Consider the following 20993-nt stretch of genomic DNA (forward strand, 5'->3'; position numbering starts at 1 on the left):
CAGACACAAGGAACAGCAGAGTTGAAGGCTCAGAGGTGTGAGCCGTGTCATCCACAAGCCTAGTGGGGGAGGGACTGGAGGAGAGGCTGGTGGGCCGGCCAGGGCCCAGCTGGGAAGGTCTGAAATGCCAGGCCAGGGGCTTTGGACTTGAGTTTTCAGGAAATAGGGAGCCACAGATGATCTCAGAGCCAGTGAGTCACCTGATTAAATGTGAACTCTTTAAACGTCTGGCAGTATCTGTGCTGGAGGACGGAGAGGGGCGGGGATGGAGGAGACTTCCTCGGGGCATCTCATCTTTCCCAGGGATGCGGGCCAGGCGGAGGTGTCCAGGCCCTGTTCCTCTGTGGGGTCCTAGTCCCAGAGCCCGCATGCTCGGGGCTGCCCCGACAACCCAGGGTGTGGAGGGCAGCCTTGCGCCCTGCACAGGGGAGATTTCCAGAACCCTGGGTTCAAATGTGGCTCTGCCCCGCCTTTGCGCACATGCCGTCACCTCTCTGAGCCTCAGTTTCCTCGTGTGTAAAAAGGCAGTAAGAAGGTTCCTGCACAGAGACGTTGTGAGGATTAAGCGAGGCGCTCAGCACTCAGCACACAGAGCGAACTCAGGAAATGGGGCTGGCATCGCCACCGTTTTCATTGCTGTTGGCTCTGAATTCCTTCCCGTCCCCAAGAGAGGCGGAGGCTTCTTCCTGTTTTATGGCGTCCAGGGCTGTGGGGATGTGGGGGCCCCCAGTCACCCCGCCCGGCAACTAGCTCCCCCTCCCGACCCCAGAGACCCCTCTCTGCACCCTCAGGACCCAGCATGGTTGCCACGGCCCCCACTTATGCCCAGATCGGGCCAGCAAGAGGTCTCTGCCCGCTCTCCAGTCCACATCAGAGTCTGGGGCTGAACGAAGCTTCTGGGAGCCCCCTCAGCTGCAGGTCTAGGCCTGGGGGGTCCCCACTGCCATCAGAGCCCCCAGAGGATACAGTCTTCATCTCCCCCAAGGCCTCCCCCCTCCCCTGGCCTGCTCAGAGCCCTGCTCCCCCCACCAGCTCCTGACCTGGGGGAGGATGGTGCGCCCCTACCCGAGCTGCCCCACGGACGGCCCACGCTGCAGAAAGCCGGCTGAGTAAATAATGACATTTCCTCTTCTCTCTTGCGCTCTTCGCCCCCTTTCCCTTCCACAAATAAATTATCAACATGCCCAGGTCCCGGCGGAGTGGAGCAGATCGCAGGGAACAATGAAAAAGCTTTTAATAGGATTCCAGGAGCTGCAGCCACTCGCTCCCGGGCCCTAATGGAGATTGCTGGGTGACCGCGGGCCCCCCGAGCCGCCGCCCAGCTCCTCCCGGGGGCACCCGAGGGCAGCCGGGCCCAGCTGGGCCACCTGCTGACGTCACAGGCCAGTGTCTGGGCCTGGAGAGAATGCTCCAGAGGGAGGAAGCACCAGCTCCCGCCACCCAGACTGCTCGCCCTCCGCCCGGCAGGCCGGACCCACTCACACCACCCCTGAGGCTGGCCCCTCCTGAAAGGCCCCCCGCCACCTCTCCCTCCCGGGCTCAGAGGGCATCTCTGCTGTGAGCCCCTCCCTGACGCCCCCCACCCCATGCATGTGAAATGATGTCACACTAGTCCAGGCCAGCACCGCCCCTGCACACAGTGGGGCATCGGGAGTAGGGGGCAGGGAGGGGCCCTCCAGGAGGCTCGTGGCTCTGAGACCAGAGGAGACGGACCGACCTGGGCAGGTCCCCAGCTCGGGGAGAGGCGCAGAGAGAGACCAGAGCTGAGGCCCCGGAGACCTCAGGGTTACCCCCATCTCTATGCCCCGGTTTCCCGTCTGCGAGAGCGTCTATAAGGGCCCAGGCGGGGCTGGAACCAATGTGCCTCGAGGGCTGCCCTTCCTGGGTGTAACCCTGAACAAGTCACTTCAGCTGTGTCTCAGTTTCCTGCAGTAAAATCAAGAGAATGAGTGCCCACCACAGAGGCTTGTTGGGGGGATTAATCCAGTTAACACCACCAGCCAGGCATGTAGCAAGTGCAGTCTGTGTCAGCAACTACGGGACGATGACCACAATCTCCCAGTGTGGTCATGTGTTGGGGGGAAGGGGGAAGATGCTGTGTCCTGGCCGTGCAAGCTTGGTCCGGTCACTTGATCTGTCTGTGCCTCAGTTTCCTGTTCTGTGAAACGGGTTATTGTGGAGCCCCCAGAAGGTCCTGCATAGGCAGAGTCCTTAGCACGGTGCTCCAAGACGTGCGGCATAGACAGCAAACACTTAATAAAGGCAGCCATAATGGCCTCTGTGGAGGCATCAAGTCACACTGTCCCCGGGCCTGGCTTCCACCCCGAGGCCTGGCACACAGGCAGTGCCCAGTAAATACCCAAGGGGGTCCTGCCTGACCCATCCCAGGGGACCCATCCTGGGCAGAAGGTGACATTTGAGCCCCAAGCTCTCTCTTCCACAACTTGGCCCCTAACCCTTCTCGATCCTGCAACCCCAACCCTTACTCTTCCCAGAGCCCTCGGGGGCTCGGCTCTCCCCGATCCCCCAAGTTACCCGCACTCCCACCTGCCCCTTCTCACAGCTGAGCAGTCTAGGGTCCCCTCCCCCATCTGTCCACCTGCTACCTCAGGGGCCGACCTCTGCGGAATGAGGGGGCCTGTCAGGAGGTCAGCAAATGCCCAAGAGCCTGCCAGCCAGGAGGGTGGGCGCTCCCGGGGGCACAAGGGTAGTGTGTGCAGCCCCACCCCGGCCCTGAGCTCCTTGAGGCCCCAGGGCTGGGTCAGCACCCGGCCTGGCATTTGTGGGAGCCTGTCCTCTGTGCCGAAGGGCAGTAACTACTGGTTCCTATGAAGCCCTTCTGTGGACACTCACATTTAGTCTTCATGCTGATCCCGGGATGTGCGCTCTGTCGTGCCATCCCACAGTGCGGAGACGGAGGCACAGAGAGGGCTAGTGAGGCGTCCAGGGGCGCCCAGCTGATAAGTAACAGAGGGGGGATTCGAATCCAAGTCTGCCAGGCTCCCGAGCAAGGCACCTTCATTCCACAGCCTGGCTGCCTCGTGGTGGACCCTGACTTCCTCCTGGCCGTGGACGGGCACATCCTGCCCTGTGCCCTGTCCCCAACTCCCACCGCGGGAAGAAGACAAGCCATGCTGACCCATTGGGCAGAAGCCTTGGAAGCTGGGGTGGAGCCCTGCCCAGCCCTCTCGATAGCCCAAGCCTGGGGGTCTCAGGGCTCAGGGTCCCAGCGCCATGGTGCTGCTGGGCCCTTTGGGGCCCTGTGGTCCAACCCCTTAGCCAGTAGTAGTGGGGAAACTGAGGCACAGAGAGTCCAGGCTCTGACTGGGGGGTAGGAGAGTGTGTGGTCTTCTCCTGGGACAGAAGGGCAATCTAGAGGGGGTGCAGCCTCTGTGAGGAGGGGAAGGGCTTCCAAGACCCCCGCCCTCCTAGGACCCCTGTCTCTGTTCTGGCCAACCCCAAGCATCGGGCCAGCCCTGCCCTCTGCTGGCTCCAGGCAGGTGGCCCTGCCGAGTGCCCGCCTGCCCACTTGGCTCCCTCCCTGGGGTCAGAGGTTAGGCTGCAGGGCTGACAATCTCCAGGCCTGCTGGCGGGAGCAGGGCTTGGGGAGGGGGCTATCACTCTGGCTTCTCATTCCTCTGCACCTACCCCCTCCACAGAGAAGGGCCCAGGGAAAGTGCACAGGCAGCAGACAGCCCTGTCTGGGGGGCAGGACGGGCAGGGGGCTGCATAGGAAGGGAGCCTGGCTCTGGGTCCAGCAGCCACTCAAGTCTCTTCCTGGCAGCAGCGTCCCAAGAGTGGGGGTAGGGATGGGATGTGGGGCTCACTCACCTCCGAGCTAGCTCAGGGGGGCTCAGGGAGGGCAGGTTAGGAGGGAGAGGTGTGAGCTGTGTGTGCAGGAGTGTGAGTGCATGTGAAAGCACGTGTGAGCGAGCGAGGAGTGTGAGCACGATGCAGATCTGTCTCCCCGTCCTGACCTGGCCCTGCCAGGACTGGGAGCGTCAAGAACTCCTCTGTGGCCAGCTCAGCCTGGCCCACCGTGGGCAGCTTCTCTGAGAGACTGAGTAACCCCCTGCCCCCCAGTGAACCTAACCCCCCACTCAGGGCAGGGGCAGCCCAGCCCAGTCTAGGAGCCCGGTGGCTCTGGGCCAAGGAATCCCACCCGTGCTTTAACTGGGACCGGCACCCCCAGGACCACAGCAAAACTCCTGGATCCTGGGGCCGCGACTGGTACACCGGCAGCCAGATTCCCTGAGCCAGAACCAGGCCCCTCAGGTCTGACCACAGAGGAGCGTGTTTGAAATCCAGGTCATTCCAGAAAAGGCAGCAGGCGGCTGCGGGCAGGGTCTGCAGAGACCCTCAGTCCACACTGGATCTGCGACCGGGAGGGCGTGTCCCCTGAGGGCAGCTCAGAGCAGCGGATCTCATCCCCAGGAGTCCCAGCTGGCAGGCTGACCCCTCCACGGCCACCCACACCAGCTCCTGAGTGGTCATTCAGTCGCGGTTTCATCATCCATTCATCATTCATTCACCCTGCCTGATCCTGAGCACCTACTGTGTGCTGGGCCCCATTCCACGGGCATAAGCCAGACACATCCCCACCCTCTCCCATCCCTACGCACATGGGGCTTCCGCCCCTCATCCCCAGCGCCCCCATCACTCAGGACCAGCCAGGCATCTCCCCTGTTGCCCCAGAGTGGCCGGGCGCCCCCACAGCCCCCTGAAAACCCAGCTCTCTGCTCTGCTCCCAAAGGCTGCACCTTCACCAGGCAGCCCTTGGCAGGCCGCCCCCAGGAAAAGCCCATCCCGACACCCGCGCCCAGCGGCATTTCTGAGGACATGTTCCCAGGCAGCGTTTCCCAAGCGTCGCCGAGAGGGTGGAGGCATGGCGGGGCGTGGGGGACCGTTCCACAGGAGCAGTTTGCTTCTGTAGATAAATGCCGGCTCCTTTCCCAAGTCGGTTCCCCTTTCTCTTCTCTCTTCCTGGCTCTCTCTCTCTCTCTTTTTTTTTTTTTACAGTTTGCTAAATCTGTTGTAATCTGCTGCCAGCGATTAATTCAGGCAGAAGGAGGGAAGGAGGAGGGAAAAAAAATCCTGCCACAGAGCTGCTTCCCAGGAGCAACGCAGGCAGGAAGAGCCAGGACGAGCGCCTCGGCGACCCCAGTGTTAATCCCGGTTTTAATTAAGCACAAAGCCATCCCCGAGACAGCCCTGCCGCTGCCTCCCAGCCAGCGAGTCCGCCAGGCACAGCCTGCAGCACCTGGGCCCCAGTCGGCCGGATGCCTGGGTCCTCGCTCTGCCTGGGAGGCAGTGTCCCCTAGTGGTTAGCTGAGCCCTGTACAGCTGGGTCCTGGTGCCTCCAGGAGACCCGGCCTTCACCCCCTTCTTCCCCCAGCCCCCACTCTGTCCAGTGCCCCATCCCCGGGCTGGGGAACATTCAGAGCCAGGAGGGGGTTCTAAGGAAACCCCTTTGCCACTAGCAGCCCTCGGTCTACACTGGGGCCATTGCCTCATCACAAACAAGCCCAATATTCTCCCTCCCGGCCCATCAGACGCTGGGTCAGCCCACCCATACAGGAGGATACTCAGCTCTCAGGAATAGGGGACCCCGCACCCTGGGCCTAGGAAGTTCACCCTTCCAGGGGCCCATCCAGGAGGGCTGGGCAGATGGTCCTTGAGGCAAGCCTAGGAGTCCTGAGAGATGGAGGTGGACAGGCCAGCAGAGACCCAGGGAGACAGACACGCCACAGGCTCCAAACAGACCCACCGTCTAGATGCCTGCAGGACATGGGGGTCCTCACACCTGCCAAGGGATCCACACGCAGCCCCTTCTGTTGGTTCTGTCCACTAGGCCCCTCGTTCCTGTCCCTTCCCCTCGCCAGCTCCTGCACCCCCTTTGTGTCTTGGCTCAAGGACCACCAGCCCCGCCCCCCAGCCCCCACAGGCTCCTCTGTCACCCACCCTCACAGGGTTGCCTTCCCACCTTCAGAGCCCAGGGCTCTGGCGGGAGGGGAAATATCTGATTGCTGTCTAACCCCACACCCACCTGTACGCTCCCTGAGGGCAGGACTTATGGCTGCTTTCGTTTCCCCTTTTCTCCCAGAGCCCAGCACCATGCCTCGCCCATAACCAGGGCTCAACACCTATCTCATGAATGAATGAATCAATCAATGAATCAATGAATTTGCAGGAAAGGAAGGAAGGAGGGAGGGAGGGAAAGACAGAAGAGCCAGGGAGCCAGGGGTGCTGGGCAGGGCACCTTGTGGGCCACCCCGCCACCCACTGCAGCAATGCCTAGGGCTGACCCCCATCCTCCACCCGCCTCCCCCACGGTCACTAGGGTGGGAAGCAGCCCCCGCAAGCCCACAGTGGGAGTGTCAAAACCCAGGGCTGCGGCAAATCCAGCAAACAACTTCCCCAGCGCGTGGCGGCCCCCCCATGCTGACATCACCCGCAGAGCCACTGACCCCGGGGAGCGGCCGGGCTCTGGGGGCCGCGGGCGGCAGTAAACAGGCATCCACCCGTACTCAGGCAAACACAGGCCTGCATGGACACGGCCGCTGTGGAACCCTTCCCGCTACAGCTGCTGCTAGGAAAGGCCAGGCAGGCCCGCGGAGGGGCACGGCAGGGGCACCCTGGGGGCACACTGTCCTTCCCCCGTCTCTCTGCCCATCCCGTCCGCTCCCCCAACCCTGGCCTTCTCAGGGTGACTGCCCCGGGGCAGAGGACAGGATGCAGCTGCCTCGTGCCCTGGCACAAGCCTGAGCAGGCATGAACTTTGTCTCAGGGAGAACCCAGGTTCTGGGGAGGGGCCCCCAAACCCACGCAGAGGGCCATGCATCAAGGGCAGCAAGCAGGCCTCAGGCCTGAGCCAGCCCCACCCTTCCAGAGCCCTGGAGGCCTCCCTTGGCGGTGTGCCCCTGGGGCAGCCCCCAAGCCCCCAACTCCAGCCACGCCCACACCCCTCCTTGCCCGTACACTCGCTCACAGCCCATACACCCCATCCTATGAGGCCCCAAGGTGAGGCCCGTCAGCCTCACCCCAGTTGTTCCTGGACATTCCCACTGTCACTTGTGGCCAGGCTCTGGAGCTGACACCCCGGCCAACAGGCAGGTGAGATCCCGCCAGGAATGGGCTTTGGCGGCTGAGGTGGGAGCCGGGTCAGTCCTTTCTGCTGCTCCAAGGCCTGAAGAAGCTGAAAGCCCTCAGCCCAGTGTGAACCAGGGATGGGGACCACAGGGGGCCCCACACTGCTAGGCATGAACTCTGTGCTAGAAGCTGCATATGCATCATCTCATAGTGGGTACCTCCAAGGTGGGTACTATTATTCCCCCACTTCATGGATGAGAATGTCGAGGCCCAACAAGATCCAGCCGCTTGACCGAGGTCAGCAGGCCAGGCAGAGTGACCCTTCCCAGGACCCACAAGTCCCTAAGACCATGGGGCAGAGGGCTGGCCCAGCCAGACTCCCGCACAGCCCTAGACAGGCCGGGTCTCTGAGATCAGGCCATTTCCAGCCCTGACTCCAAGGCCACCTGGCTGGCTGGGGAGGCGGCTACCAGCAGGGCCCCAGCTCCCCGAGGACACACAGTGGGGCCATCCACACTGCAGGCAGGGCCTTCACCTGCTCTTCACCACCACTCCTGTGCCATCTGCCCCTTCCCCTGGCTGGGGGCACGCTGCTCCCAGAGGCCCAGAGCCTGCCAAGCAGCCCCGCCCAGCACCGAGCTCCCCACCCTGCCTCTGCCCGCTGCCTCTGTGCCACCTGACTGGGCCGAGGGGGCTGTGCCCAGGGGGCCCCGGGGGCCTCATCCTCCCCTGCACCAGGGCAGCTGCTTCTTGACAACCGCCACTGCACTGGGCCTCTGTGGGCAGTCAGAGGTTCCAGGCCTGCCTCTCTGTCCCCCGACACCCACCGTCTCAGGTCCCCCTGGAGCTCCTCACCTCTCAGCTAACTTACAGGCGAGTACAGACACCTCCTGCCCATTTTCCGTGCACTGCTCATCCCTGCTTTCCCGCACTCAGGGTGCCTCCCATTCTCACGGGGTGGGCCAGCCGCTGTATCCTCCTGTGCAGGCAAGGAAGGGGGTCCCCAGAGCCTGCAGGCCTGAGTCACCCAGGGGGCAACAGGCTCAGCCACCAGGCTCAGTCTGCACAGAGCTGAGTGTCGCGGGCTCACGCCCTGCCCTAGAGCCCTGGCGGCAGGTGATGCGATGGGGGGCAGCACCGTCCCCACTGCCTCCTTGGAAACAAGCTGGGTGGACCTCCCAGGGGCTTGCGATGGGAGGCCTCAGAGGAGGCGTGAGGGGGACACAGGGAGGGCCCTGCTGCTGCTGAGGGTCCGCCTCAGGCTGAAGTCCTCAACAGCCCCCTGGCTGGGGGGAATCTGACCCCCCAACCCTCCAAGGCCTCTACAGGTGCCCTCAGTCCTTGAGGACCCCTTCAGCCCAGGAGCAGGACATCTGTCCACCTCATCCCATTTTATAATGCAGTCCCGTCCCCCCCAAGCTCAGCCACAGGAGGTGGGTACAGTCAATTCCATTTCACCAACAAGGGAAACTGAGGCTCAGAGAGGCGGAGAGACTTGCAACCAGTACGTGGTAGAGGGTGGCACACAGACGGGCTCTAGGCACGGGTGCCGCAGGCTGCAGCGGCCTGGGGCGAGCCTGGGTTAAGCTGATGCTGGGGAGGAGCGTCCAGGCTCTGTGTCTGCATGAGATCACGGGGCGGGGGCGCACACGTAGCCCCCCCCCACACACACACACACACTCTATCTGCCCTCTGCTCTCCTGCCCTCAAACCTGCCCCTTGAGGCCCTTCAACCAGGATGCGATAGCCCCTGGTCGTGTCCTGCCTCTCAGACCTCCCAGGGCCCCTCGCTGCCTGCCCAGCTGGGCAGCATCCCCGGGCCCGGCCCCAGCAGCTCAGGCCATTTCCATTTTAAACCTCTGAGGAAGCCCTGAACAGTCGCCCACGGAGTCGGCACCAGCTGACAGGTGATGTTGTCCCTCTCCTCCTGGGGCTGGCAGGAACAGATGCAGTTGGCTGTCACTCCAGAAACTGGAGCCTGGAGCCCCGGAGCGTGGCCGCCTTCCCCATGGCTGCTGGGCAGAGAGGGGCATGCCCCAGCCCACATCCCTCTGCCAGCGGCCAGCGGCATCCTGCATCCTGCCGGGCTCTGTGCCCCCACACGGGCAGCCTCCTCCCCAATTCCTAAGCCACCTGGGGAGGGAACAGGAGCACCTGGTCTCTCTCCTCCCTGAGGGTGCGGTCAGGGGGCCAGGGTGGGGCAGGGCAGGACCCAGCTTCCCCCCACCTCTGCCCCCAGCCTGGGCTTTATTTATTCACATCAGGGCTCTGGCTTGGGCCGCAGGGGCCTGGCACACCCCAGCAGAGCTGTATTCTCTTAAAACCACACACCCCAGAGAGCCTCGCAGCCCTCAGGGGTACTGGAAGCCTGGGGCAGCTCCCTGATGTCGCTGCTCCACAACTTTCTCCTCCTCGGAGAGCTCTGATCAACCACGGTTCGCCGCAGCCGGGCAACAGCACTCCCCAGCCTTCCGCCCCTGGGCCTCCAGTCCCCGAGAGGAGGGGTGTGCGCCCGGCCTCCGGCTTGGGGGTGGCACCCTGCTGCCCCCCCGCCTCCAGCCGGCCTCCCACGGTTCTAGCGCCAGGTGACTGCCCCGGCCTCCTACCCCGCACAGGGCTGGTAGTCCACAGCGCGCACGGAGAGGGAAGTTGGAGGTAGCTTATGCCCCCCTTGAAGTCGTTTTAAAAATAAAACCTCGCTTCAATCGTGACTCACGCAGCTAGTGGGGACGGGAGCGCGGCGCCCGAGCCGGCCGGCTGCCTCTCTCCGCGCGCCCCAAGCCCTCCGGTTCCCGGGTGCGGGGCCAGAGCCGGAACCGGCCAGCCCAGCCTGGCGCCCCCCGCGGGCCGGGCCGCCTCCCTGAGGGCGCAGCGAGGGCTCGGGCTGGGGCTCCGGCCGAGCCCCCGCCCTTTCCAGCCTCTGCTCGGGAGAGTGGAGCCGCCGGCCGCGCACCCCGCGCCTCCCCGCGGCGGGATCAGCGTCGCTTGCGCTCGGCTGTCGACTCGGGGGGCCCCCACCCCAAATCCCAAAGGCTGCGCGGCTCCCGCGGCGCCTGGGCAAAGCCGGGCAGCCGGATCCCCCGGCGCCTCCGTGCACTCCCAGCCCCTGCCCCGCTGGCCCCGGCGCCCCGTCCCGCACGCGCCGACCCCGGCCCCCGCCGCGTGCATCCTTCCTTACCTGCGCAGCGGCCGGGGAGGCGGGTCTCGTCGGGAAACTTTGCGGCGACGGCTGGACCCTCAGGGGTTATTCCAAGGAGCGGGCGGGAACCGGAGCCGGAGGGCGCCCACGGGGGCCCGGGAGAGGAGCCCCCGTTGCGCGGCGGAACGCGGTGGCGGGCCCGGGGCGGGGGGCGCGCGGCGGCGCATCTGCCCGGCTCGGGCGCCCGGCGGAGCCGCGGGGGGCGTGCGCGGAGGTGCGCCCGGCGGCCGGGGAGCGTGTGCCCGGGGGGCTGCGCTCCGCGGGGCGAGGGCCGGCAGCGGTGCTTGCGCGAGCGGCGGCGGCGGCGAGCAGGGCGCGGGGAAGCAGGCTGTGCGGCCGCCTCTCCCTCGCGGCGGCGGCGGCGGCGGCGGCGGCGGCGGCGGGGGGGGCCGTGCGTGCAGGCGCGGAGCGGGGAGGGCGGGGAGGAAGGGGGAGGCGGCGGGCGGGGAGGAGGCGACGGGGGCGGGGGCGCCGCGCTGCGCACTGGCCGGCGGGACCCGGCGCGGGAGGCTGCGCCGCCGCGCGGGGACTCGGGCCCAGCCCGAGAGAAACGGCCTCCGCGCCCCCCTCCCCCGGCCCTTCGCTAAAATGGCTGGGGGTGGGGGCAGGTTGGGGAGCTGGCTCCCCGGAGGCAAGGAGGGAGGCTCCCAAAGCCAGCCTTCAGCGTGGGGGCGGGGGAGGAGGAAAGGGGTTCTCGCTCACGCGCCGCCTCCCTTACACCCCTCCTCTCCTCACCCACTCATTCATCCATCGTTCCAGCCAGCCATTCATTCATTCATCCGTCCACCCATGCATTCATTCACAAACAGGTATCCACCGCCTACTCTACTTTCCAAAATAACCGTTCCTCCCGCCTGGTGCCCCTTCCTCACCCGCAGACAGTGCCCCAGTCAGATGCCAGCACGGCCCCTCCTGTCGCTAGCCACTGTGACCTTGAGCAAGTTACTTAACCTCCCCGAGCCTCAGTGTTCCCTGTTGTACAATGGGAGCGTTAACAACCTGCCTCCCAGGGTGAACAGGGGGGCTGAAGGAGACTTTGAATGGGAAGGTGTCTAGGGCTGTGCCTGGCGCACATTAGGAACGCGGGAATGTGGGCACCTGTTGTGTGGGGTCTGGGGAGGGGGGACCAGACCTCTCTCCTCGTCGCCTAGAAAGTCCCCATGCACTTGTCATTCTCTGGAGTACCAAGGAGCTCTCTGCCTGTCCTCACCCTGGTCAGATCTTGTCACGGAGCTCAGTTGTCCCATCCTGCCTTCCTTTTCCCTGGAGGGCTGCTCTGTGTGAGTCCCTGCCTCTGCCTAGAACCTCCCCAGGCCCCACTGCTCCCAGGTCCACGCCCAGACTCCTCATGATGTGGCTGGGACCCCTCCCCCTAGACCCATCCCGATGCCTCAACATCTCCCAGGTACTGCCCCAACTGCATGCCTGTGTTTGTCCCTTCCAGGGATCCAGCTCACTCTGCTCCTCGCTGTTCTCCAAGGCCTGGCCAGGCCACCCCTCCTCTGGGAGGCCCTCCTGGATTCTCCCTGGGGGAAGGTCGATGTGAGGGATATGGGCCCCCTCTCCCCACGCCTCCTGTGCTTTCTCGTCCCTCTTGCCCCCAGCCCAGAGCAGACCGAGGCCTTGCCTGAGGCTGTGCCTCTGTCCTCAGCTGTGTGCACCCCTGCCTTTGCCTTCCTGCCTCTCCCGCCTCACCCCTCCCTTCCCATTCTCCTCCCCTTCACTCCCTTTCCTGCTTCTCCCACTTTCTACTCAATTCACCAAACAGCTATTTTTTCCTCCCAATTTTTATTTATTGCCCAAGCAGCATTATACCAACAATAAAGAGAAAAATCACCCACAAGGCCACCACCCTGTGGCGTCAACAGCCTCCGTGCCTCTGCTCCTTTCCAGGCTTGTCCATGCACCGTTGGCTGTAATTTTCACAGAGCTGTGGTTTCCGTTCTGCCTCCCCAGACCCCCAGATGGACGTGGGGGCCCTGGGGCTCGGCCATCCCTCCATTGCACTGAGCACGTTGCTCAGGAATTCTGTGCATGTCTTCTTCCTCTTCTAAACCGAATCCCTTGAAGGAGGAACCCCTTTGCCCCCCTGCTACCCGTATGCCAGACACAGGGCTGGTGCAGAGCAGGCTCTCAGTGCCCTGGAGTGGAATGCATGGTGTGGATATAGCTCTATTTGACATGTGGTACTTAGATAGCAAAACATCATCTTCATGATTGTGGTTTTAATGGCTGCATGATATTCCATCGAGCTGTTGGACCATAGCTCGCTCAGCCGTGCCTGGGGCTGCAGGCAGTTCAGGAAATATTTATGGAGGTTCGCCGTGTGCCGGGTGCTTCTGGGGCACCAAAGACCGAAAGTGAATCAGGCCTGACTGGGCCCCACCCTGCAAAGCTGGAAATCCAGCAGAGGGGTGGGCACTGGACATTATGGATTAGCAGGGTCTTGCTGAAACAGATGTCATTACCACGTGACCCCAGGATACAGGGGCCAAGTCCTCTGTGACATCCAAGGACAGCTTCCCAGGGGAGGTGGCTCCTGAGCTGGGTCTTGGAGGGTCGGGAGGAATGTTCTGGGCAGATGCCAGAAGCTCCTTCCAGTTTGTTCACAGTGGCTGTAATGTGAAAGAGCCCGGGGTTTGGAGATCCAGAACTCTTGGTTGGAGCCGGGCGTTAGGAGTCAGGGGGCCATGGTGGGAGATGAGGTGACTGATGTCAGCCCGGCTAGGTGTCCAGGGCCTTGGACAAGACTGAGGAGTCTGGACTGTATCTTGGAAGGAGTAGGGTGCTAGGGAGGGAGGGTAAGTACAGCAGGGGCACAATTGGCTGTGAGATTCACAAATATCACTTGTTCATTCAACAAAGGCTTGCTGAACCCCCGTGTGCTGTGGGGCTCCATGAGGGCACAGGTCCGTAGTGAAGGCGGTGGGCCCTGGCCCAGGAGGACTGAGCTAGTCTTCGAGCTGGGCCCTCACAGAGATGCTCTCCACGCAAGGCAGCACAAGTCACCTAGGGACGATTTGTGGCTTCAACCTTGGGCTCACCGAGCCCCAGCTCCCTGGGCAGTAGTAACCAGGCAGTGTCTGGCAGCCAGGTGTGGCGGACCCCACGGCTGGGCAGCCAAGGTCACCCTGGCGCTGCCTACAGCACCCCTGCCTTGCCTGCCACCCACCTACCCTCTCAAGAGTCCCCAGATCTCGATTCTGCTTTCCACCTCACCACTTACCCACTGGTTACCCCGGGCACTAGCCCAGCCTCAATGCTCCTCAATTTTCTTATCTTAATGGGGCCATCACAGACTTCCTGGGGCTGGTGTGACAGTCTGACGAGGTCCTAAGACGAAAGTGCTTTGTCTACTGTGCTGTGACAACACCATCCACTAATATTAAACTGTTGTCAACCGAGGCTGTCCACCCTTGGCCCTGCTCAGGCCTGTCCTGGGCTGGGGACAGTGGAAGGGGTGACCTGACTCAAGGGCAGGACGGGATCTGCACCCCTGGATGGTCAGTGGGCACCCTCAGGGACCCCTTAGCCCCAGGCTCTGTGCTGGGCGTCCAGGAATGAAGACCCCTGGGCGGTGGTCAGGGGCTAGCACCATGACCTTGGGCTTCAGCCAGCTGCCCGAGAGTCAGAGGCTCAGCTCCCCCCCGGAGGCCCCAGCGTGGGCATCATCTCCCAGGAGGGTGGCCCCTCCACCTGGAGCCAGAGGGCCTCCTAATGGACTTTCTGCCCCATCTCTAGAGTCTCAGTCTTGGAGATCACTGCCCTCCAAGATCCCCAGGATCCCCTGGGTCTGGGGACACCTTAAGGAGAGTTCCCAGAGATCACAGCCGCTGAACACCTGGCCCGCCTGGCTCCCAGACATGGCCCCCCAGTGATGCCCCTTGCCCCCTGTGACGTGTCCATGAGTCACGGGCATGTGGCCTGTGGGCACATCTGGCCGAGCACACCAGCCGTCACCGGAAAATCTCTGCAGCTTCTCTGATCCCAGTCCCAACGCCACCACGCTCCCCACCCGGCCATCGTGCATAAACCTTTCCATCCTGCCCAGCATGGAGGGTTGGGGCTTTACCCTGTAAGCAGAGAGTCGGGGTACAGGAACGGCAGGGTGGGCCCCAGGGCTGAATTTCAGGGGGAGCAATGGAGCAAGGCCTCCAGCCCAGGAGGAAGTCCCAGAAAGGGTGTTCCCAGAGTGTGCACAGCAGGGACAAAGCCAGGTAGGACACAGCCAGCAACTCCCGAGGACCGAGGACCAGTGCTGGGAGCAGGTGGGGCCAAGGAGACGACACCCACTCGGCCTGCTTGGCCGCCTGCCTCTGGGCACACTGCGGCTCCCGCGGTGAAACAGGGGTCCTCCTTCCCTGCACCCTCCCTCCTCTCCGGGCGAGCTGGGAGAAAGACACCAGGGAGAGCTGGAACCCGGCCTGGGCAGAGGCCGGACCGTGCCCCCAGGGGCAAGGGGTCTGCGCCAGCCCGCCCTCCCCGGCCCTGGCAGGACTGAGGCTGCTGCCCAGGCTTGTCTCTGATGGGCCCTCCTTTCCCTGGGGAGCCTCCTCTTCTCCCCGCAGATGACATCACCGCCCTCTGCCCCCGTCTCCTCCAGACAGCCGGGGCGGCCTCTCGCTGGCTCTCTTCCTCACCCACTCCCTCCCGGGCCATTATTCCCAGCAGAGGTAACACTTTTCACGGTGATTTAAGCATTTTTTGACTCTGGCTATCATTCACCTGTTACACACACATCCCAAGTTCAGGATGGGAGACCTGAATTGTCTTGAAGGACAGTCTAGCTGGAGGGACCAGCATGTGCCAAGGCACGGAGGGGTGATGGTGAGCATCTCCTGGGCAGAGGGTTGTGGAGAAGGGAAGCAGAGGTGAGGCCAGAAGTGCAGGCCTGATCAGGAAGGGGGGGAGGGCAGAGAAAGGGCACAGCCCCAGGATATTGGGGAGCCAGAGGGCAGGGTCCCCGTGACTGCCCAAGGAAGGAGAAGGGGAGGGCGGGGCCGAGGATGGCGGGTGGGAGATGCTGGGGTTTTGAGATGGGAGCCTCAGAGACCTCGGCTAGGGCCCCGGCCTCCAGTGACGTCCCCACCCAGGTCACTGTGCCTCTTCTGACCCCTGCAGACCTCCTTTTCGGGGGCTCAGAACTCTGTACTCACCTCCTCCCTCTCCCACCCACCCCAGTCTGAGTTTACCACCTCGGTCTCCCCACCACCCAAGGGCTCTTGAGGCCCCATGCCCAAGCAGGCCACCACCTCGGGGACTCAGGCAGCTCCTGGGCCCTTCTCCTTGGGTCCTCGTTGTCCCCCCAACACCTCAGGGCCCCTGAAGCCACTGAAGATAGTGAGGGGGCAGTGGGAGTCTGCAGATGGGGCGTCCTGAGCCCAGGGTCCCCCTCCCCGAGTCCTGGTGGTGCAGAGCTGTGGTCCAGGGCTGGGGTTGGATGGGGTCACTCGAGGCCCCTCACTTGCCGGGCACAGGTGCAGCCAGGCCTGGCAGGTTGGGAGCTAAGTACACTGCTGAGGCAGGGCCTGGGAGAAGGGGAGGGTGCCAGCGAGGGGGGGGTGATGGGGTTGCTCAGCAACCAGCACGCTGCCGCTGCTGAGGAGGGGTTCTTAAAGAGCTGAGCAGAAAGGCTGGGCCTTGGAGGGGCTGAGGCACTGCCTCGCATACCAATGGCTGCTGCCATCACCTCCTCCTCCTCCCCCTCCTCGCTCCTCCTCTCCCCTCCTCTCTCCTCCCTTCTCAGAGTGGAGCCCCAACTGTGAGGGCACCAGGACAGCGAGACGGGGTACCCAGGCCAGGAGGACCCTGAGACAGCCAGGGCAGGGAACAGGCTGGGGTCCTATCTTGTCCCCACAGGACACGGCCTGGGAGGCGGTAAGATGGCCACTCTGCGGCCTCAGGGCAGAGGCGCCCTGGGCTCCCAGACCCTCACCCAGCCCCGGGGCCTGGGACAGGAGGGACCTGTGACTCCTCGCCCCCACCCCACCTGGCACCCCCGCCGAACGAGCACTAGTTTTAGAGCCAGACGACACTGCCTCTTCCTGACTGAGTGACCTTGAAGGTGCCACCTCCCCAGCCTGCGTCCTGAGAGTCCCAGACGGGTGCAGGAGCCATCAGTCACGGGCTGCCTGGAGGAGGCAGCCCGACAAGCTGTGTCTGGTGGGCAGAGTTTCTGAGAAAGTCCGTCCTGGTGTCTAACTTAAATTCCCTGTGCAGCAAGTGGTTGCTGCCCTTCTTTTGTCCTATCTGAGAAGAAAGGACTGTCTGTTTGGCCTCAGTACAACACCTCATATTCCAAAAGCAACAAGGTGAGGATTTGGGGCTGTGGTCTTCTTCTGGAAGGTTCCTTTCATTCAGGGCCTCAGTTTCCCATCTGTGCCCTACAGGGAGGGGCTGGACTAGGTCAAAGCTGCCTCGCCGGGGTCCACGGAGGGGCCTCTGGATTCCTGCCGCCCCTCTGGAATCACGGGGGCTCCCTCCCCGCTTCCTGCCATGGGGGAAGGTGTGGGGGGAAGGTGGGGGGACAGGGGCCCCCGCTCTTTTACTCACACACAAGTGCTCCTTCCACTAACTGGATTGAGCCGCATTTGGAAGCCAATCTCGCGCCCAATCCATCCTGTCTCCTGTCATCCTCTAATTGGTCCCTGTATGTTCAGCCTTGTCTCTCCTTCTGGCCTTCCGTCAACCCATCTTCGGCCACCACCATCCCCCCAGCCCCTGCCTCCAGGTCCACCCCTTCAGTCCGCTCCTCTTCAGCTCTGAGGAGGGTCTTTCTAAAGGGCAAGCCCGACCCTGCTGCTCCCCCACTCCAGCACCTGCCATGGCTCCCCACTGCCGTGGTAGAAGGCTCAGGGTGCTGTGGGCCTGGCTGCCCCTCTGCCCTCAACTCGGCCATGCTCCCCTCTGCAGAACCCCTGCAGACGTTTCAACTACACGGGACTGAAGCAACATCTGTTAAATGAATGAATGGTGCTAAGAATAACGCTTCAGTGTGGGGCCCGTGCTGGCCTCTTGGGTACAGAAATGCCAGAGCAGACTATGTCCTCTCCCGCGGGCTGCCATGCTGGTAATAAACCAGCAAACAAATTTGAGGATGAGATCATTACAGGACAGGATCAGAGGAACAGGGCAGGAGGCACTTTAGCTGAGTGGTCGGGGGGACCTCTTGGAGGAGGTGACATTTTCATTGAGACCTGAAGGATGAGAAGGAGCCAGTTTGGGAAGAGCTAGAAGAGTATGCCAGGCAGGGGGAGCGGTATGTGCAAAGGCCCTGGGGCATGAAAAAGCCAGACCTATTCAAGGAAGAGAAAGGAGGCCAGGAAATCGGGGGTGCAGAGTGTGGGATGCAGCCATACCTTCATGGAAGGGAATATGGATTTTAGTCTAAGTATAATAGGAAGCTATTTGAGAGTTTTGTTTTGTTTTGTTTTTTTCCTTTTTTGTGAGGCAGATCAGCCCTGTGCTAACATCTGCCAATCCTCCTCTTTTTTTGCTGAGGAAGACTGGCCCTGGGCTAACATCCATGCCCATCTTCCTCCACTTTATATGGGACGCCACCACAGCATGGCTTGCCAAGGAGTGCGTCGGTGCGCACCCGGGATCTGAACTGGTGAACCCTGGGCCGCCGCAGCAGAGCGCACGCACTTAACCGCTTGCGCCACCAGGCCGGCCCCTATTTGAGAGTTTTAAGCAGAGAAATGACAGGATCTAATTTATATTTTAAAACGATGATCTGAACAACCACTTTGGAGAGCAGTTTGGCAATAACTAGTCAAGTTAAAGCTGCTCGTATACCACAGCCCACAGTCCGGCTCCCAGGCGTATACTGGAGAGAAATTCTGGCACATGGGCACACGGGGCGTGTGCAAGATGCTGCCACAGCTGTGTTTGCAAGAGAGAAAACTGGCGCTCTTGCCTGTGGATCAGTGGGAGGATGGGTGGATGAGCGGGGACCGTCCCAGCCTGGAATATTATACAGCAGTGAAAACAGACCGACGGGAGCAGAATGGGCCCCCTGGCTGAGTCTCCCACGCGTCGCTGTGAACAGCAGCCGCCCATCCCAGGAGCTGCACTTTATATTAAACCCAGGCACGCAGACCTGGGTAACATCTCGTTGAGGGGCATCCATAGTCAAATTCTAAAGAAAATACAGCCCAACTTCAGGGTGGTGGGTTCCTCTTTGGGGGAGGAGGAGGGCTTCCCCCCTTCTGTGATGTATTTGTTGGGCTGGTGGTGGGTCAAGGGGCCGTGTATATGCGTGTGTGTGTGTCTGCCTGCTTTTATGCGTATGAAATCAGTAGACGGGGATCCCAGTTGCAGGAGAGGATGGAGTGGAGGGGGAGGGGCAGCAGCGGGGCTGACCGGGGGCGAGGAGCCAGTGGCTGGACCTCGTGGGGCAGGAAGAAATGCAGCCCAGGCCTGCCGGGCTGCTCAGAGCCAGCAGTCTTTCCTCCTCCAAGCCCATAGTTTGTTTTCTGCTCAAATAAAACCCCTGGTTTTCTCCTTTCAGAAAGAAACCTGAAGCTCAGAGAGGGCAAGGAGCTGCCTGGGGTCACCCAGCAGGCTGGGGCAGAGGAATCTGTGATCCTTCCTTGGGGGGAGTTGGGCCTGTCCAGCTGGGGCTGAGCAGAGGGGTCAGTGTGGGACCCACCCAGTGGGTGGGTGGACGAGGGGTCCACAGCCTCCGGCAGGGTCTCCTCCAGGGCCCTCCCCCTGGGACAATTTCCCCTCGCCATCCACTCTCCCACCCGCCAGTGCTCTCTTGGACCCCAGCCCCTCAGTCCTGCATAGATGGAGACTGCACCCGGCTGGCTGGGGCCCAAGTCATCTCCTGGTAATTGGGTTTCAGGGATGCTCATGGTTATGCTAATGGTGGGACACAGCGCCCGCCCCATGGCTCCTGGGGGAGGGGAGGCCCAGGCAGCCGCCGCCGGGGTCCCACAGTCTCCCATGGAAATCAGACTGCCCCGATGCAAACCCCGGCTCCCCCACTTCCCGGCTGCGTGACCTTGGGCAAGTCACTCAACCTCTCTGAGCCTCTATTTCCTCATGTGCAAAGTGGGGAAAGACAATAGTACCCTCTCCTTGGGCTCTCCGGGGAGGGAAGGGTGAAGTGAAAGGATCCACTGGAAACACTTGGCCCAATGCCTGGCACAGAGAATTTGCTCGATAACTGTGTTATTAACTATTTTTTGTTTTTGTTGCAAGTCTGGAAGGTCCTACAGGAAAATGTGAGCAGGGACTCGCGGAGTCTGTATGATGCGCTGGAGGGTGACTCACTTTTCCTTGGCTTTTTGTTTATGTATTTTATCCAATTTGGGGCAATGAACGTGAATTTCCTGCATAACGAAACACCAGTATGTAGACGGTGCCTGGGGACAGGCATTTGGAGAGGGGTTGTTGAGTAGGGTTGGGGTCCAAGGTTTGGGGTTCAGCTTGGGGGCCGCCAGCCAGGAGGTTGGGTGTCCAGGGGCAGAGCAGGAGGGGACGAAGGAGAGGCTCAGGCCCACGGGACTGCAGCCAAGTCACTTTGAGCTGAAATGGCTGACTGGGCGGCTTTTGTAGGGAGAGCCCTCAGGGTGGGACCCCCAGGGTGGACCAGGGAGGGGGCTGCAGAGCTGGGGTGGACACGGGCGAGCGGGCAGTGGGGAGCTGGGAGGAGTGGGGCCAGAGTGAGGGAGGCCTCTCGGGGTTCAGGGGAGGCAGAGGAAGGGGGGCCTGGCACAGGGCCAGTGGGAAGGAAGAGGCTGAGGGGGAGACCTTAGAAGGGGGAGTCCAGCTGGGAACAGGAGGTAGAAGCTGCTGTTGTTATTATTATTAATCAACCTGTCACAGGCTCATCTCACCCTTCTCCCCCGCTGACCTGGAAGAGCTGGGACCCTCTGCACCCAGGGCCCCCAGCTCTGCACCCATGGCCACCATAAAGCTGTAAAGCCGAAACGGTTTTACAGGGATTTTAAACTTTGTCATCGATGCCCCACAAAGGCCTCAGTTAACTGACCACGCCAGCCCCCAGATGGGGAAACTGAGGCCCCAGGGGTGGACCAACTGGCTGAGGGTTTTAGGACCAGGCCCTACAAAGCACAAGGATCTTGGCGCCTCCTCCCGCTAAGGGCTGTGGTCTTGAGCAAGTCAGTTTGCCTCTCTGGGCCTCAGTTTCCCCATCTGTAAGTAGGGCAGGAAGGGGTGTGTATGCCCGTGTGCACACACGTTCAGATGATTGATCAGCTGGGGTCCCGGGTGGAAGCCGGGTGCCCCACAAATGTGAGCCCTCCCCCCATGAGGCCCCGCTCCCCCCCCCGCCCCCCACCCCCACCCCCGCAGCCTGGGGAAGGTCCAGTAAGGCTCCCACTTTCCGCCAGGCAGCCTCACCTGGAGGACGGTGACCTTGGCCTGAGGGGACAGAGCTTGTCAAACACGGCAACTGCTCTCACAGCTTGAGGTGCCTTTGAAGTCTCTTGTTTTATCTTCAAAAATTCAGCACATTTCACATTTTCTTCCATCTGTGGGGCGTTTCTAATCTAAAACATGTTTTAAACGACTCGCCCTCAAGTTACACGGATACCCACCCGGCCTGCGCAAAGGAGGGGGAGGAAACTGGTCTGGATTTCCCAGGAACAAAACTCCCCAAAACACCCCTGTGGGGCTGGGGCCTCCAGTGGATCCAGCGGTCAGTCGGTCAATCAATCGTCTCCTCGTGGGT

General features: G+C 62.3%; 2 protein-coding genes across 3 annotated transcripts in view; one reads left to right on the forward strand and one right to left on the reverse strand.

Moving 5' to 3' along the window:
* The window catches only part of FLRT1 (fibronectin leucine rich transmembrane protein 1), a 78576-nt gene extending 68154 nt beyond the window's left edge, over window positions 1-10422 (reverse strand). The window contains exon 1 of the mRNA XM_058526576.1: window positions 10268-10422. The gene's annotated coding sequence lies outside the window, so the exon portion shown is untranslated. The remainder of the gene's footprint in view (window positions 1-10267) is intronic.
* Window positions 1-20993, forward strand: part of MACROD1 (mono-ADP ribosylhydrolase 1) — a 147579-nt gene that overhangs the window by 105034 nt on the left and 21552 nt on the right. The window lies entirely within an intron of this gene.

This window comes from Diceros bicornis, chromosome 31 (genome assembly GCF_020826845.1).
Source record: "Diceros bicornis minor isolate mBicDic1 chromosome 31, mDicBic1.mat.cur, whole genome shotgun sequence".
Taxonomy (NCBI): Eukaryota; Metazoa; Chordata; class Mammalia; order Perissodactyla; family Rhinocerotidae; genus Diceros; species Diceros bicornis.